The following is a 17015-nucleotide window of genomic DNA, read 5'->3' on the forward strand; positions in this document are numbered from 1 at the left end:
CTGTCCACCTGTGCCCTTAAGTCTCTCATCACACTTCCAGTGTTTAGTGTACTGCCACGCCACCTATGTGGTAATTCATCGGTACATGGATTTTCCCAAAGGTGATAACTATACATTTCTTGGCATTAGGCTTGAGCCCACAGCTCTGGCACCAAGCATCTGTTTCTGTAAGGCCCTTTTGTAGAATATCCAAATAATTTGGGGAACAATAATGGCTCCCAGTTTGCAGTCATCTGCAAACTTTGTTAGCCAGAGTCCCTTAGTGTCGGTCTGTACTTCAGAGAAGTAGATGCCAAACAAAAGCAGTCCCAGGACTGAACCCTGAGGTACTCCACTTGTCACTTGTCTGGAGCTGGATTTGAAGTCGGCTACTTTTAAAGTCTGGGTTCTGTCAGTAAGCCAGTTGGCAACCCGTCGAGTGATGTAGGGATTTATGCCCAGCTTAGTAATTTTATCTATGATTCCAGAGTGGGGGATGGTGTTGAAAGCCTTGGCAAGGTCCAGATAGGCTGTGTGGACCACCTTACCCTTGTCCACAGCTCTGGAGAATGATTCGAAGAAGTCAATCAGGTTCAGGAGACAGGATCGGCCCTTCATGAACCCAAACTGGGTAGGGTCCAGTGTTTGAAGGTTGCCAATGTCTTTGTTTATAAGTTCCATGATAATACATTTCATGGCCTTGTAGTTCAGGCTTGTCAGACTGATGGGACGGTAGTTCCCGGGATCCAAGGTAGATCCCCCGTTGTGGAGTGGGATAACTGTAGCTGTGCGCCACTCAGTGAACATGAAGCCTGAGGTGAGGAGGCTATGATTAAACATGACACTTAGGTGAAGTGCCAGTTCATTTTGTAGTTCATGTAGTACACAGCCCGGGATGTCATCTGGTCCCATGCATACTATATTCTTAGCTTTGGAGAGTGCAGTTTCTACCTGTGTGGCCGTGATTACTGGAATTTGGCAATTTTTTGGTATTGAGATGGGCCCTTTAGGGCGTGAAGTTGCACTAAATCGATCTGCCATGATATTGGCAATATCCTTGGGATCACTAACTCTAGCTCTTGACACCTGACTGAAAGCTATACCTTAAAACCCAAAGTCTACATCTCATTTACATCAACAGACCTATATCTCCTTCCTACTATATTTATATATTATGTTCCTCTTAATCTCCTTTACCCACTATTACTGTACATGATGCTAGTATTCTCACAGAATGTCACTTGTAACAATATTTTTGTCACAATATTTTACCATTCATGTTATAATTACTGCATTTTTACACTTTAAAACTATGTCTCCAGTTATAATGCTTTCTTTTACTCTGTTATTTTCATGTATTTCTTTAATGTAAATTCATTTTAAACTTTGGAGCTTATCTCCCCGGGCTTCTACTGAAAATGGACATATATCCAGCTAGACTAGCCCGGTCAACAAATGTAAAATAAAATAAAATAAAATAAAGATCAGTATATTGAATGCCATTCTGTTGTAGCTCAGAGCAGATCTGAGCATTGCCATTTAGAGTCTTGACATAAATATAGAATGCCTTGTCATTGTATTTGGAATCTTTGGTAATTTTATTTTCGTAATTAGCTTTGGAGGATTTTATGAGGGATCTCAGCTTCTTACTGAGGCTTATAAGGGAGTTTTTTGCATCCTGAGATTTTCCTCTTTTTTGCAACAGTTTCTTCCTTCTGTTGCATAGTTTGTTTATGGCAGGGGACCATCAGATTGGCTTCCTTTTTTTTGTAGGAGAGTGTTTTGGTTCTATTTGGGATGGCACAATTCATGCACGAGTGGATGTGCTCATACAGTGCCTTAGTATAGGATTCAGAAGTCGAACTTTCAGCTCCCATCTGCATGGGTGCCATGAAGTTTGTCACTTCTGACTTGAGTAGCATGAAGTTGTCTTTGGAGAAGTTTTTTATGGAGGTTTCCTTATTGGCGGGTGGGGGTGGGATGTGGATGTCAAGAGTAATTTTCTTATGGTCAGACCTGACCAATGAGGGGGTGACCACTGGTGTGAAGCATCTATCTCCCATGTTGGTAATGACCGGGTCTAGGATATTGAAAGCTCCTGGTGGGACAATGGATTAGCTGATCCAGGGTGTTGGAATTTAAGTAAGCAGTTCCATTTTTTTCTCTCTAAGTATTTAAGCAAGTAAGTAGTACATGTATGCTTTAGGTGGCTGTGTCTGCTCTACTCTGTTTACAGAACTCTTTTATTTAAGAAGATGCAGCTCCATTTTTCTCTGAATGTATATTTAAGTAACTTTGTGTGTATTTAAGTAAACAGTTCTGTTTTTCTTAATATTTAAGCAAGTAAGCAATGCATGCTTTTGCGGGGGGGGGGGGGGTGTCCACTCTGCTTACAGAAATCTTTTATTTAAGAAGCAGCAGCTCAGTTTTTCTCTGTCTGTGCATTCAAGTAAGCAACTCCATTGTCCTGTGTCTGTATATTTAAGTAAGCAATTTCGTTTTTCTCTGTCTGTATATTTAAGTAAATCCAAACTCTGAAAAACCACAAATCAGCTATGAACAAAGACCACCGGGAGATGAAGACCTAAACTCCACAATTTTAATATGAACCAAAACAATAAAAAATAAAATAAACCATACACATGAAGCACTTCTCGTCCGTCCTAGTAGTCAGACTTTATCAGACAAACCACAAATAGAATCCATGCTTAATATAGTGAATGACACATCCTCCCTCCTAGTTAATTTCAAGTTAGTTAGTTAGTTAATTAATCAACCCAAAGGTCCCACCAAACCAACTTTTTTCTTTTTCAAAAATAAATAAATAAAACGTCCTAACAGTTCATACATAAACAACTACCTACAATTTAAATCGGAACATAATAGACCTGTGTCAAACAATAAATATGATGTCTAAAATACATAAATAAATTCTAAAAGTTATATAAAAGTGTATTAAAAAGTTATTATATAAAAAATGTATGTGTGCATCCTTCATAATATACTTAAGGTATATTGTATATCAAGTTCTTTTACCACTGAATTTAACTCAAAAGGGCTAACCTCATCTAGACAGACGTGTTAATTTTAAGATACAAGTTATAGATGTCTCTTCATTTAGGCCTGGTGGTCTACTTGCATCTAAATGAAGCTGCCATAATAATTCATGTTTTTCCAACAACTGGTAGGTCTGATGCCAGGTGTAACTTGCCAATAATTCTAAAGAGAAAGGTATGATCAGGGTACCTACCACAATGCCTAGCTAAGGCATTCTCCAGTTTCCCCTTATTAATTTTGTATATATGCTCGAAAACCCTTTCTCTAAGCTTTCTGTCAGTTTTACCAACATAGAATGCTGAATATGTTTGGCACTGAGCTAAATGCGGTACAGATTTTGAGTTACAGTTAAACCTTCCATCAATCCTGTAAGTCCTATCTCTCACTGAAAAGGTAGTCCCAGGGGCCATAAATTTACAAAAGTTACATGAATCAAGTTTCAACATACTTGGGGTTTTATATGCTTTGTGCCTATGTCCCTCCAATATAGCTTTCATGTTCCTACCCCTCTTGAAAAATCAAGGTTGGTTTAACTCCTACTTTTTCTTCAAGTACCTTCTCAGCAAGAAGGAGGTTCCAGTTCTTACATAAAATGTTCTTGATTACATATGCATCTATACTAAAAGGGGTAAGAAAACTCACTATATAATCTCTTTTTTGTGTATTCTGTATAAGGGCCTCATAAACCATCACCATGGTGTCTGAAGTGTTGTCATAGGAGGATGCCATGTTCCCCACCTGATGTATACTCAAAATGGGTTTATATATCCCTTTTCGTCTTTTATACTGAACTTCATATAAAAGTTCCAAAATTAAAGTTTCAGGATATCCTATGTGGACAAACATGTTTTTCAAAAATTCACATTCTATTAGAAATTCATCCTCCTAAGACACCATTCTTGCAGCTCGTACTAAATGACATTTTACAACAGATCTTTTCTGGTGGATTGGGTGTGAACTAGTAAAGTATAGTAAGGAATCTGAATAAGTTTCCTTATGATAGATTTTAGCAACATATTGCTTCTCCACTTTATATTTCCTCAACTCCACATCTAAACAGGCAATCTTATCTTCCTGGAAATTGCTGGTAAATTTAAAAAAACTAGTAGTCATTAAGTGTTCTTAGAAGTTGTTCAGCATCAGTACGATCCCCTTTAAACATCAAAAAATGTCATCCAGGAATCTGGTATATAAACCAATACTGGCAGCAATGCCCTCATAACTAAAAATAAACTGGTGTTCCCAATGGGCCATCACCAAGTTAGCAAATCTAGCTCCACATGGTGAGCCCACCACTGCCTCTACTTTCTGTAAAGAAATGTCTGTATTAAACAAAACAAATTGTTTGTCAATATTATACACACTCAGCAGAGTGAAGGAGGGGCATTGACTACAACTCTGATCTGAGATATATAAGTATCCTTTTTTTGGCTTATTTATACTGGTTATTGCTTCTAGCAATTTATATATAGAACTTTTATTGCCTGATGCATACTTTTTACTGTATTTTATTGCTATTACCTAATCTGCATGGGTAACTGATTTGTTTGCAATTAAAAGCATTCTGTAGAGTCTCTTTGCTCCTTTATCTGTTTAAAAACTTTCATTTTGTGGCTCACTGCAGTCATAAAGATTTGTGTAGTGTTAAGAGTGTAGGCTAATAGCTTTAGTATTGTCCCATTTCAGATTTGCTGGCTCTGGTCCTGTTTGTTTTTGCAGTGATTGTTCTGAGAACATGAACAGGCCATCTTGAATTAGCAGAAGCCTTTCTTTACCATCGTGGCTGGATTATGTTGATTGGCTGCTGACTAGTGTGGGCTAGTTCTTTTGTGCTTTTAAAAAAAAAGTTGTCTAAGGTTGTGTCTTCTGGTATTTAAGCCCTAACTTTGAGAGGATTTCTGTCTATACACACTGAGCAGAGTGGAGGAGGGGCATTGACTACAACTCTAATCTGAGATATATAAGTATCCTGTTTTTTGGCTTATTTATACTGGTTATTGCTTCTAGCAATTTGTATATGGCACTTTGTATTGTCTGCTGTATACTTTTTACTGTATTGTATTGCTATTTACTAATCTGCATGGGTAACTGATTTGTTTGCAGTTAAAAGCATTCAGCAGAGTTTCTTTGCTCCTTTATCTGTTTAAAAACTTTCATTTTGTGGCTCATTGCTGTCATAAAGATTTCTGCGGTGTTAAGAGTGTAGGCTAATAGCTTTAGTATTGTTCCAGTTCAGATTTGCTGGCTTCCTGTTTGTTTTTGCAGTGATTGTTCTGATCACATGAACAGGCCATCTTGAATTAGCAGAAGCCTTTCTTTACCGTTGTGGCTGGATTGTGTTGACTGGCTGCTGGCTAGTGGGGGCTGGTTCTTTTGTGCTTTTTTTTTTTTAAAAAGTTGTCTAAGGTTGTATCTTCTGGTATTTAAGCCCTAACTTTGAGAGGATTTCTGTCTATACACACTGAAACAAAAAAAAAAAAACCCAAAAAACAAAAAAGTATCCTGCTACCCAAAGGTCCAAGCCAAGAAATTGTGAAAAATCCAAGGTAAAAACACAAGGCGGGACCACCAGGCTCAAAAAAGCATTCTGTAGAGTCTCTTTGCTCCTTTATCTGTTTAAAAACTTTCATTTTGTGGCTCACTGCTGTCATAAAGGTTTCTGTAGTGTTAAGAGTGTAGGCTAATATTTTTAGTATTGGTCCCCTCCCTCCCTCCCTGTTGGTGTCTTGTCATACTTCTTGGCTTTTCAGTTGCCAGCCCCTACTGTAAATTTGATCTGGGACACTCCTCCCAGTCTAGTGTTATTAGCTCCTTCTACCTAATGCAGAGAGAACATCTGAGCAGGCCTTCTGTTCCTCCTTTCTCCCTTTCTTAAAAAAAAAAAAAAAATTACATAAATCTCCTTGTGTTCGGACTGTGCTTCTCAAACATTTTGGAAAGAGAGTATATTTTAGTGCATTTATTAAAATTGTATTTGCCTTAATATTGCTACAACTCAAGTGCTCTAGGTTGCACTGCATCTGAATTGTTTGTGTATTTTAGCTGCTTTTCTGTATATATAAACTTCTCTGTATATGTAGACTAGCTACTTATTCTACTGTATTACTGCCTCTAATCGTTTTTCAGTTGTGCACTTGCCTTGCTTCATTTAAAAAGTTTTAAATTGCTAATTTTGTAGAGCTTTAATTGCATTTACTGTTTAGGACTGCACATTCAAGTGCATTACCCTTTTCTGTGTTTATTTACTGTATTATTGCATTGTTTAGCCTGTTTTAACAAAAAAAATACTATCTTGTTCACTCATTTCCCACCTTTCCTAGCCAGTATAGTCCAGATCCCAGGCTTTGCTTGTCTCAAGGCTTTATTTTCTGTGTTCAGAGCTACCCAGACCTTGCTGTGGTAGAGGGAAGTCCTACTGCTTACCAGTGGGAGTGGTGAGCATTGTGCTGCCTATCTAACACTAGAGGAGTGGTTTCCAGCTATGAAATTGTAATTTTATTAGCCTATTTGGGCTGCTTTCTATCCCTTTCAATTTTCTGGGTTAAAAACACATGTGTTTGCACATTTTTAGGGCTACAGTTAAACTATTCCAGGTCCAGAAAGTCTGCTCTTCAAAATTTCCCTTAGAACTAGCTGGTTTCTCAGTAGTAGCACAAAAATCTGAACCCCTGTGACTAGCACTTGCTCTAAAACCTTCTGGAAAGCACTAGGATGCCTGAAACTGATACAAGCACTCAACTCTCCTTGTCAATAAGGAGAAATTAATCGTAGGCACTAAACAGCCTATAACTGCAAAGTACCTTGCAAAGGTAAGGGAAAACAGCTCTTGTACTTTACAAAAAAGCACCTAAACAGGCATGTCCAAGGGTCAGCTTCCAGTGATTTCTCCTGTCCACCTGGTGAATCTGGGCATACTGGGGCAATGCGGCAACTGTCTCATGTTCACAGACAACCCTCTCCTCCTACCACCTAACACTACAACCTGTGAGAGATGCACTTACATAGCCAAACTGGAAGCAAAGCTCTCTTGGCCAAGATTGTGCTAGACAGTGAAGAGGAGAAGGTTAACACCTGCACTACACCTCAAGCAGTGCACAGCCCTTCAAAATCCACACCATCAACACCCATACATAGCAACACTAAACCCACATATGCAGAGTCCCTTAACATTAACCTGCCCAAGCAATAAGGACCTCAGAAGCTGAAACGCAAACACCAGTCACAACCAAAGTGACACATAGCTCACAACACCAGTGTGCTACCCAACAACAGCCCCTAAGGCAAGACAATGTGCCCAACACTTTAGTCATATGTGACTCTATCGTCAGGCACATTGATGCTCTACTCACCAGGCTGAACAAGGAGAAAGTTACAGTCAGCTGCCTGTCGGTTGCCAGGATACATCACATAATGCATGCACTCAAGTCACTCCACAACAAGTACAAATATGACTCTGTCATTGTCCATGGGGTGAATGACTTGAGACGTACCTCCCTGGACTACATGAAAAGAGACATGGAAGAACTCTCGGATCATGTAGCCCAGGCAGGTATGACCCTAGCCCTGAGTAGCATCCTGCCTTTGCCCAGAATGATACCGCAGTATAAGGACAAGATGATTGACTTCAACAATTGGGTAAGCTTCTGGTGTCATTCAAAGGGAATCCAGTATCTGTCTGCCTGGGAAGACATGATCAACAAATCACAATGCTTTGCCAGAGATGGTCTGCACCTGTCACCCCTGTAATTCAGGTTACTGGCTAAAGATCTTGCCACCCCTATAGTGCCTTTTTTAGGCAAGGTTCAAAGGACAAAACCACCACCATAACAGATATAAGCATGCAAAATCTGAAGATAATGCTATTCAATGCTAGAAGTCTAAACCTCAAAATGCACTCTCTTGAGGCACTCCTAAAAATGGAGAACATAAATATCTGTGCAGTAACTGAGACCTGGTTCAAAGCTCCAGAGAGCACCCCTGCAATACAAGGCTACAACTCTTATCAAACTTTTCGGCCACAAAACCAAGACCAAAACACTAAAGGTGAAGGACTGTCCATATTCATCAGGGATATTCACACCTCCAGGCTAGTTGCCCAACACAATGCATCTGAAATTCTCCAGGTGCAGCTAACACTAGGTAAGACTGAAATCCAAACTGTAGCTTACTACAGATCACCCACCATGCCCCAAGATTCTCACTACACCTTTCTAAACATACTGGAAAATATTAAGATACAACCAAACACCCTAATACTGGGTGATTTCAACTACCCTGCTATTAACTGGGAAAACTATTCGGGTACCAACACCTTTTCCCAACAGTTTGTGAAATTCATAAATTCCAGTGCCCTGGATCAACTAATCCATTGTCCCATCAGGGGCTCCAATATCCTAGACCTGGTCATTACCAACACGGGAGATAGATGGTCCACACCAGTGATCACCCCCTCATTGGTTAGGTCTGACCATAAGCAAATCACCCTTGATATCCATATCCCATCCCCACCCCCCCAGTAAGGAAACCTCCGTAAAAAAACTTCTCCAAAGCCAACTTCATGCTACTCAAGTCAGAAGTGACAAACTTCATGACACCCATGCAGAAGGGATATGAAAGTTTGGCTGCTGAATCCTACACTAAAGCACTGTATGAGCAGATCCACTCGTACATGAATCATGCCATCCCAAATAGAAACAAGATGCTCTCCTCAAAAAAAAGGAAGCCAATCTGGTTGTCCCCTGCTATAAACAAATTATACAACAGAAGGAAGAAACTGTTGCAGAAAAGAGGAAAATCACAGGATGCAAACAACTCCCTTACCAGCCTCAGTAAAAGCTGAGATCCCTCATAAAATCCTCAAAAGCTAGTTATGAAAATAAAATTGCCAAAGATTCCAAAGACAACCACAAGGCATTCTATAGTTATGTCAGTAGTCTAAATGGCAATGCTCAGATCTGCTCTGAGCTACAACAGAATGGCATTAAATATACTGATCCCAAGGATACTGCCAATATCCTGGCAGATCAATTTAGTGCCAGCTTCACCCACTCTCACCCCCTAAAGGGCCCATCTCAATATCAAAAGATTGCCAAACTCTGGTAATCACGGCCACACAGGTAGAAACCGCACTCTGCAAAGCTAAGAATACAGCACCAATGGGACCAGATGACATCCCAGGCTGTGTACTACATGAACTACAAAATGAACTGGCACCTAAGTGTCATGTTTAATCATAGACTCACCTCAGGCTTTGTGCCCACTGAGTGGTGCACAGCTACAGTTATCCCACTTCACAAGGGGGGATCCACCTTGGATCCTGGGAACTACCGTCCCATCAGTCTGACAAGCCTGATCTGCATGGGCATGGAACACAGTATCATGGAACTTATAAATAAAGACATTGGCAACCTTCAAACACTGGACTCCACCAACTTTGGGTTTGTGAAGGGCTGATCTTGTCTCCTGAACCTGATTGACTTCTCTGAATCAGTCTCCAGAGCTGTGGATGAGGGTAAGGCGGTCCCACCAAGCCTTTCAACACCACTCCCCACTCTGGAATTATAGATAAACTTACTAAGCTGGGCATAAATCCCTATGTCACTCGATGGGTTGCCAACTGGCTTACTGACAGAACCCAGACTGTAAAAGTAGCCGACTCCCAATCCAGCTGCAGACAAGTGGAGTACCTCAGGGTTCAGTCCTGGGACCACTCTTGTTTGGCATCTACTTCTCTGAAGTACAGGCCAACACTAAGGGACTTTGGCTAACAAAGTTCACAGATGACTGCAAACTGAGAGCCATTATTGCATCCCCAAATGATGTGGATATTCTACAAAAGGGCCTTACAGAAACATATGCTTGGTGCCAGAGCCATGGGCTCAAGCTTAATGCCAAGAAATGTATAGTTATCCCCTTTGGAAAAAACATGTACCCATGAATTACCACATAGGTGGCAGTACACTAAACATTGAAAGTGTGATTAGAGACTTAGGGACAGAGGTGGACAGTGGTCTCAACTTCGATAAGCACATCGCCACAACAGTCAGGAAATCCTTCTATGTAGCACACCTCATAACTAAGGGATTTTCATCCAGAAAAATGGAGGTCATTGTCCCACTGTACTCATCCCTCATATATATAACACCTGTTTGGTATGTACCTCACAAGACATCTGCAACAGCTGGAAAGGCCATAGAAATACCTCACTAAAAGAATCACAGGCCTAAGCAGATGCCATATGCTGACCATCTAAAAAAAACTCCAGCTATACTCTGTGGCATATTGTCTCCTCAGAGGCAATCTCTGCTTAACATACAAGGCCAGGTCAAAACCTGAGCTGTTGGACATGCTCCACATAAAGAAATCCCAATCCCTCAGAGCCGCATGCTCCAGGAATCTAAATCTTGTCATCACAATGAACAAAACATGCTGGAGGGATAGGTTCCTGACCCAGAGACTCCCCATACTCTGGAAAAGACTGCCGATACATGGCAAGCAGAGCACCTCCTTGGCCCTCTTCAAAAGGAACCTTGACGATTGGATGGGAGAAAGGACATTCATCCTGGGGATCATGTTAGTCACCTATCCAGGGAATTGTTATGGCTATGCTTGTACAGGCCCTAGAGCTGATAGCCTAGTACCAACCTATGAACCTATGTCCAGAAGGTCCTCCATCAATCTCACCTCAGAATTAGGGGGCCCATGCCATCTCATTCTCTCAAGCACCCATTCTATAACAGTTGTCCAAGGTATGGAAAAATATAAATCAGTAACATCAATTATTATAAAGTTTACATCCTCACAAAATTCACATTCGTTAATAGTAGCTAGAAATACCCATAAATCTCTACAAATTTGTTTTTCTTTATCAACATATTTCTTTAATGTAAAATCTACCAGCTTTGCTATAGCATAGGTATTGGAGGCTCTAGCATCAACCAGTGCCCTCATAGGGTGGTCATAGATTTTCTTATGTATCTTATGTATACCAAACAATGAGGGAATTTTGGGAGATAGTGATGAAAGGTAGTTAATTGTGTAAACATCTATCATACCATCAATAAACAAATCATTTAAAAACATTCTTATATGGTTATATGCAACATGTAATTTGTTCACACTTGCTTTGACATATGTTTCCCTTTCCAACACTGCTCTCATCTTTTTATTATAATCTTCAATGTCCATCAATGGATTCTATTTGTGGTTGGTCTGATGAAGTCTGGCTACTAAGCCGGACAAAATGTGCTTCACGTGTATTGTTCATTTTATTTTTTATTGTTTTGGTTCATATTAAAATTGTGGAGTTAAGTTCTTCGTCTCCCGGTGGTCTTTGTTTGCATATTTAAGTAACTTGTGTGTATTTAAGTAAACAGTTCCATTTTTCTAAATATTTAAGCAAGTACGCAATGCATGCTTTAGGGGGCTTTGTCCGCTCCGCTTACAGAAATCTTTTATTTAAGAAGCAGCAGCTCCATTTTTCTCTGTCTGTGTATTCAAATAAGCAGCTCCATTTTTCTCTGTGTTTTCAAGTAAGCAGCTCCATTTGTCTGTATATTTAAAGGTGTATATGGGGGTGTGCTGTCTGTATATTTAACTCATTCCCTTTAAAGGAGTTCTGTAAGTTTGTACTGTAACTTTGAATTGGCAGAGTCTATGCCTTTTAATAGAACCAAATTATGTCCTCATATTTCAAAAAAATGTACATTTCTAAGGAATCACAGGAGATACTAATGAAGTGTGATTGGCAAAATCTTTAGCACAAACTATTTTAATAGAGTTAGAATTCAGGGTCTAGGTCTTAAAATGGATCTTATAAGTCATAGCAAACAGAGAAAATAAGTATGTAATATTGTGTAAACAACAATATCTCAGCAACCACTCTTGATAAACACACAGTCAGCAGTATTTTGTGCATTCAGCTGAGTGCTTTCAAGTGTGGCAAAGCAGTTCTGTCTGCATTAATTGATTGTTGAGATGTTTAGAAAAATATGAAATTTGTTAAAAACATAAAGAAATATTACATGAACAACAGTTAATATCTGTTTACCTGCACTAGACAGAAATTAGGTGTGTTTACCATTGGGTAAGCTTGAAAATAAAATATTTTAATACTTTGTATGTAACACAGTTTTGGAATTATTAATGCAAATATGAACAAGCAATATTTAATGCCGAGAGGCATCAGTAGGTTATAACTGCAGAAACACCTGGAAGCATCCCTCGGCTGTAATGAGTTAAGGCTGGGGGAATGGGGCCATATTTTGGTTTGTGTTTGAAAGTTGGTATCCCACAATTCCGCTGGAATGGGTGGGGTTACATAATTATGTATGCAAATTGTATGTTAATCCACGTACAGATTTGTACTTATTTTTCATGAGCCTCTGTCCAGATTTTGATGTTTCCAGGTTGAGAGGTATGAACTTGATTAAAAAGTAATGGAAAAAAATTGGAGTGTACCTTGGACTCTGGTGCAATAGTACACCGCTAGAAAGCCAAATATATAATAATGGATGTAAGTGAGGCCTATGATAGCAGGTAAATGTGTAATTCTATCAGCAACATGTAGAAAGACGCCTGTTAAGTAATTAATGGCAAAATACATGTTCAAGTGGGACCCTGGTGCAGAACAAAATCCATATAAAGCCATGCACATACTGATGGATGTACAAAATGTTTGTCACTGTCTGTATGTGTGCACATATATCTTGCAAATACACTTTCTGTAGCAGTGACTCAGTAGCACAGTTTGATAAATGTCTTGCAAACAGTACATTTTGCCATACACAATCCTTGGGTTCAAATACAGTGGTGTGTAGCACTGAAATTATAGTATTGTGAGGCCAACAAATAATAATAGAGTTATGCACTCTTTATCCACACAATGCATATCAAATGAAATGTCTGCATTTCACTGATGGAAGTCACAGGCCTGCAGATAGAAACACACTTCACATATCCCTATAGCAAAAGTATAAGTGCATACCATACAATCGGGTATTGTAGAAAAACTTACCAGCTTAAATGTAAACCCATATGTCACAAGATGGGTTGCAAACTGGCTTAAGGACAGAAGCCACAGGGTTAGAGTTGCTGGCGCTGTGTCAGACTCCAAGCCGGTCACAAGTGGTGTCCCACAGGGCTCGGTCCTTGGCCCCCTATTGTTTGGCATCTACTTCTCAGACGTACAGGCCAACATGGGAGGACTTTGGCTGACAAAGTTTGCAGACGACTGCAAACTGGGCGCCATAGTGGAAAGTGCATCGGACACGGATATCCTTCAGAAGGGACTCACGGAAACAGATAGCTAGTGCCAGAGCCATGGCCTGAAGTTAAACGCCAAAAAATGTATAGTCATACCCTTCGGGAAAAACAAGGTAACCCCAAGCTACCATATAGGTGGCAATCCACTAAGCACAGAAGAGGTTATCAGGGACCTGGGGACCCAGGTTGACAGTGGCCTTTCTTTGACACTCACATTGCTAAAGTGGTTAGAAAGACCTTCTACATTGCCCACCTGATCATGAAGGATTCACATCCAGATCTAGTGAGGTCATTGTTCCCCTGTACTCTTCACTTATCAGACCAATGATCGAGTACAATGCCCCATTCGGGATGTATCTCACCTGACATCTGCAGCAATTGGAGAGACCCCAAAAGTTCCTCACCAAAAGGATAAAGGGACTCCAAAATCTGTCATATGCTGCCAGATTGAAGAAACTCCAGCTCTATTCAGTCGCATACCGTCTGCTCAGAGGTGACATGTGCCTGACATACAAGGCCATGTCCAACCCGGAATTAATGGACATGCTCCACCTCAAAAAATCCAAATCCACCAAAACCACTAGAGCAAGCGACTTAAACCTTAGCACGGCTATAAATAGGACGTGCTGGAGGGATAGATTTATCACTCAGAGACTCCCTATGCTGTGGAATCAAATCCCGGTCCATGTGAGGCAGAGCACCTCGCTGACTCTGTTCAAGAGAAATCTAGACCTGTGGATGGGAGATCGTAGGTTTACCCCGGGAATCATATCTGTGTCACTGCTGGACAGAGGCACAACAAACTAATGGACACAGTATTTTTTCATATAAGGGGTGGCGTAAGCCACAAAAAGTTGGGCTAGGCTTATAAATGCCTTAGGGCAGATAGCCTAGTATAAACCTATGAACCTATGAACCTATAAAGTGTCACATCATGCATTAATATGCATTCACAGAGATGTTCAACTTGGGTACTACAAATGAGGGCCACTAATATCAGAGTGCACCACGCAATCCTTTCAAACTCATAGTGCTGATTAAGACAGCTACACACCTAACATACACATTTGAACTACCTGCTTGTAACATGGCCTGTCCTCATACATGCTCCAAATTACTACCAGACTATAACACATGGCCTGACAGATGTCAAAATGGTGGACATATTGTTGTTTTAGTCCCCCATGTTGCTCAAGGACACAACAAACATGTGGCTTAGTACTTTGTTAGTGATACCATTGCCTAACATACTTACCTTAAACACATGCCATAACTGAACTGGAAAGAATAGCCTCACTCTGGCTCTGCCTCTACAACAAGGCTGACACAGCTCCCACAGTTACTCCTACAGCTTGTTTTCCTCCAAAGTGTTCACACTCTCTGCCTATGCCTATTACCTGCAGAAGCAACTGCAGCCTGTAGCATACCCATCTCTATGTAAAAGTTGCTGCTACAGACCTACCCTCTGTGATGTAGTAGTCTCCTCACCCCTGTAATGTCCAGCATAACATGTCAGAAAGGGGCCCTAATCTACATGAAGCCCTTATATATTGTACTGTGGTTGCACGTGATTGGCTGATGACAGTGCAAATCAGCTGTGTTGGCTGCAATTATCATTTTAGAACCACAGATTGGTTAAGAGGCAATCACCTGCTGATGAGAAACATGTTAAAAAGGCAAGCAGCTAGCTATGGGGAATCATTCTGTATGAGACTTTTCTCACACAGACCACTCATATGCAAAGTATTAACTATCAGCACAGAGCAGAGGAGTACTGCAGTCCATCAGGTATGTAACCATCTTGTTTACATCAGGATGCAGATGTCTGGCTATACTTATGGGGAATAGGGATTACAGCATTAAGCCTTTCTTAGAACTGTGATAATGACATGCCAATGGTCTCCAGAATTGTTACACATACAGAGGATTTGCAAGACATAAAGGGTGGGTGTAATGTATATTGTCAATGTGGCAACATGGCTCATGGAACTCTCCCTTTACAGTGGTTGTAATAGCACACAACTATTTGTTTAGCACAGTTGGTTTGACATATTGCCAGGGGGTTTGCCCTTGGTGACACACTACAATAGACTCCAGTGTCAGCTGTATGAACATACAGCAGTATCTGTCATGGCACACACGGGAATACCTGACTACCACCAGTATTCTAGTTGTGTCCACACACTTATTATGTTTGCACACTGTAGGATATGACACATGAGATCAAGTAGTGGATGTTGCCAGCCATTCTGTACTTGCAGTATCTCTATATAGTGTACTTCCACATATGTGAGCCTGACATCTGTTGCCATGTTTTTGTCTTTCAGGGAACATGTATGTAAGATGCCATGCAGCTTTCACAGATGTAGAGAATGAGTTAATAGTGGAAATCCTCCATCAGCACCATGAAGTCCTACTGTCCAGGGGGAGGCACAACAGGGAACAGTGGTAGTTATTATGGGCTGACCTTGTCAATGATATCAATGCTACTGGTCATCAGGACAGGACATATGAGCAGGTTTGACACTGCACAATAGACATGATCAATGCTGCACCCAGAACAGCAGCAGATGTAGCCAGGGATCATGGTGCCACCAGTGGAGGGCCTGCAGCCACTGAGAAATTTCTGGCAAATCTAGGCATACATGACAGCTCCCAGGCATCCATCACACCCTACATCATGGATGTGGGTGCCACAGTCTCCATTGCAAAAAAGCATGCAAGTAAACTTAGTTTGATCAGCATTGCAATACTAGCAATTATTGTGTCAGTCCATACATAGTCTTACGTGGGTGTTAGTTCTGGCTGCTTTTGGGGAGAGAAGGGTTTCACTACAGTTTGACTGTCATGCTCAGATTTTGACTAATATAAGCATTAACACAGTACTGTAAATGTAAGATAGATGGATGTATTACCTTGTGGTGGTGGAACATGTGGTGGTACTGACATTACCTCTCCCTCAGCTTTTCACAGGTCCATCAGGTATTGGCCAAGCCCACGGTCCTGCTCCTGCTAACCATGATACTGTTTTTTATAGATGTAGATTTACAGCATTGTAATCCCTAGACTGTCATTGCAGGCCTATTGCCCATATTGCTGTGCTGTCAGCATGATTGCCAACTGCATACATATATTCTGACTGTACACATGTTAGACTCATAGCTGTTGCTACTACAAAACAAACTGTAGAACTACTATAAAACAAAAAATAGCCAAGGCTAAAAGGTGCAAAAAAGAATTTAATGTGACAGCAAGCGCTTTCATGGGCGCACATACACCCACTTCTTCCGAGTCTGAAGACGTAGGTGTATGTGTGCCCACAAAAGTGCTTGCTGTCACATTAAATTATTTTTTGTACCTTTTAGCCTTGGCTATTTTTTGTTTTATAGTAGACTCATACCTATGCCTTGTAGGTGTGACCACATTGATAGATGTCACGGTATTGTCAGGACACTACCGAATGCCATATGTGTCAACTGTGCAGAGTCTACACAAATGTCAACAGTGTACCTCACTTTGACGGATGAGATTGCAGTGTAATGAGATGTTATTTTCAAGTAACTATATCTGTTACTGGGAAAAGTACTGTCCTCATGTCCTACTATATGAGGTTGGATTTTCAACAGGTCTGTCATAGTAATGAAAGTGTATAGAGCCTTATATGTATCACAACATAATACTGCAGAGCCTAATAGTGCAGGTATTAATGTACTGCT

This window comes from Protopterus annectens, chromosome 4.part0, assembly GCF_019279795.1.
Source record: "Protopterus annectens isolate FY-2018-M chromosome 4.part0, PAN1.0, whole genome shotgun sequence".
Lineage (NCBI taxonomy): Eukaryota > Metazoa > Chordata > Ceratodontiformes > Protopteridae > Protopterus > Protopterus annectens.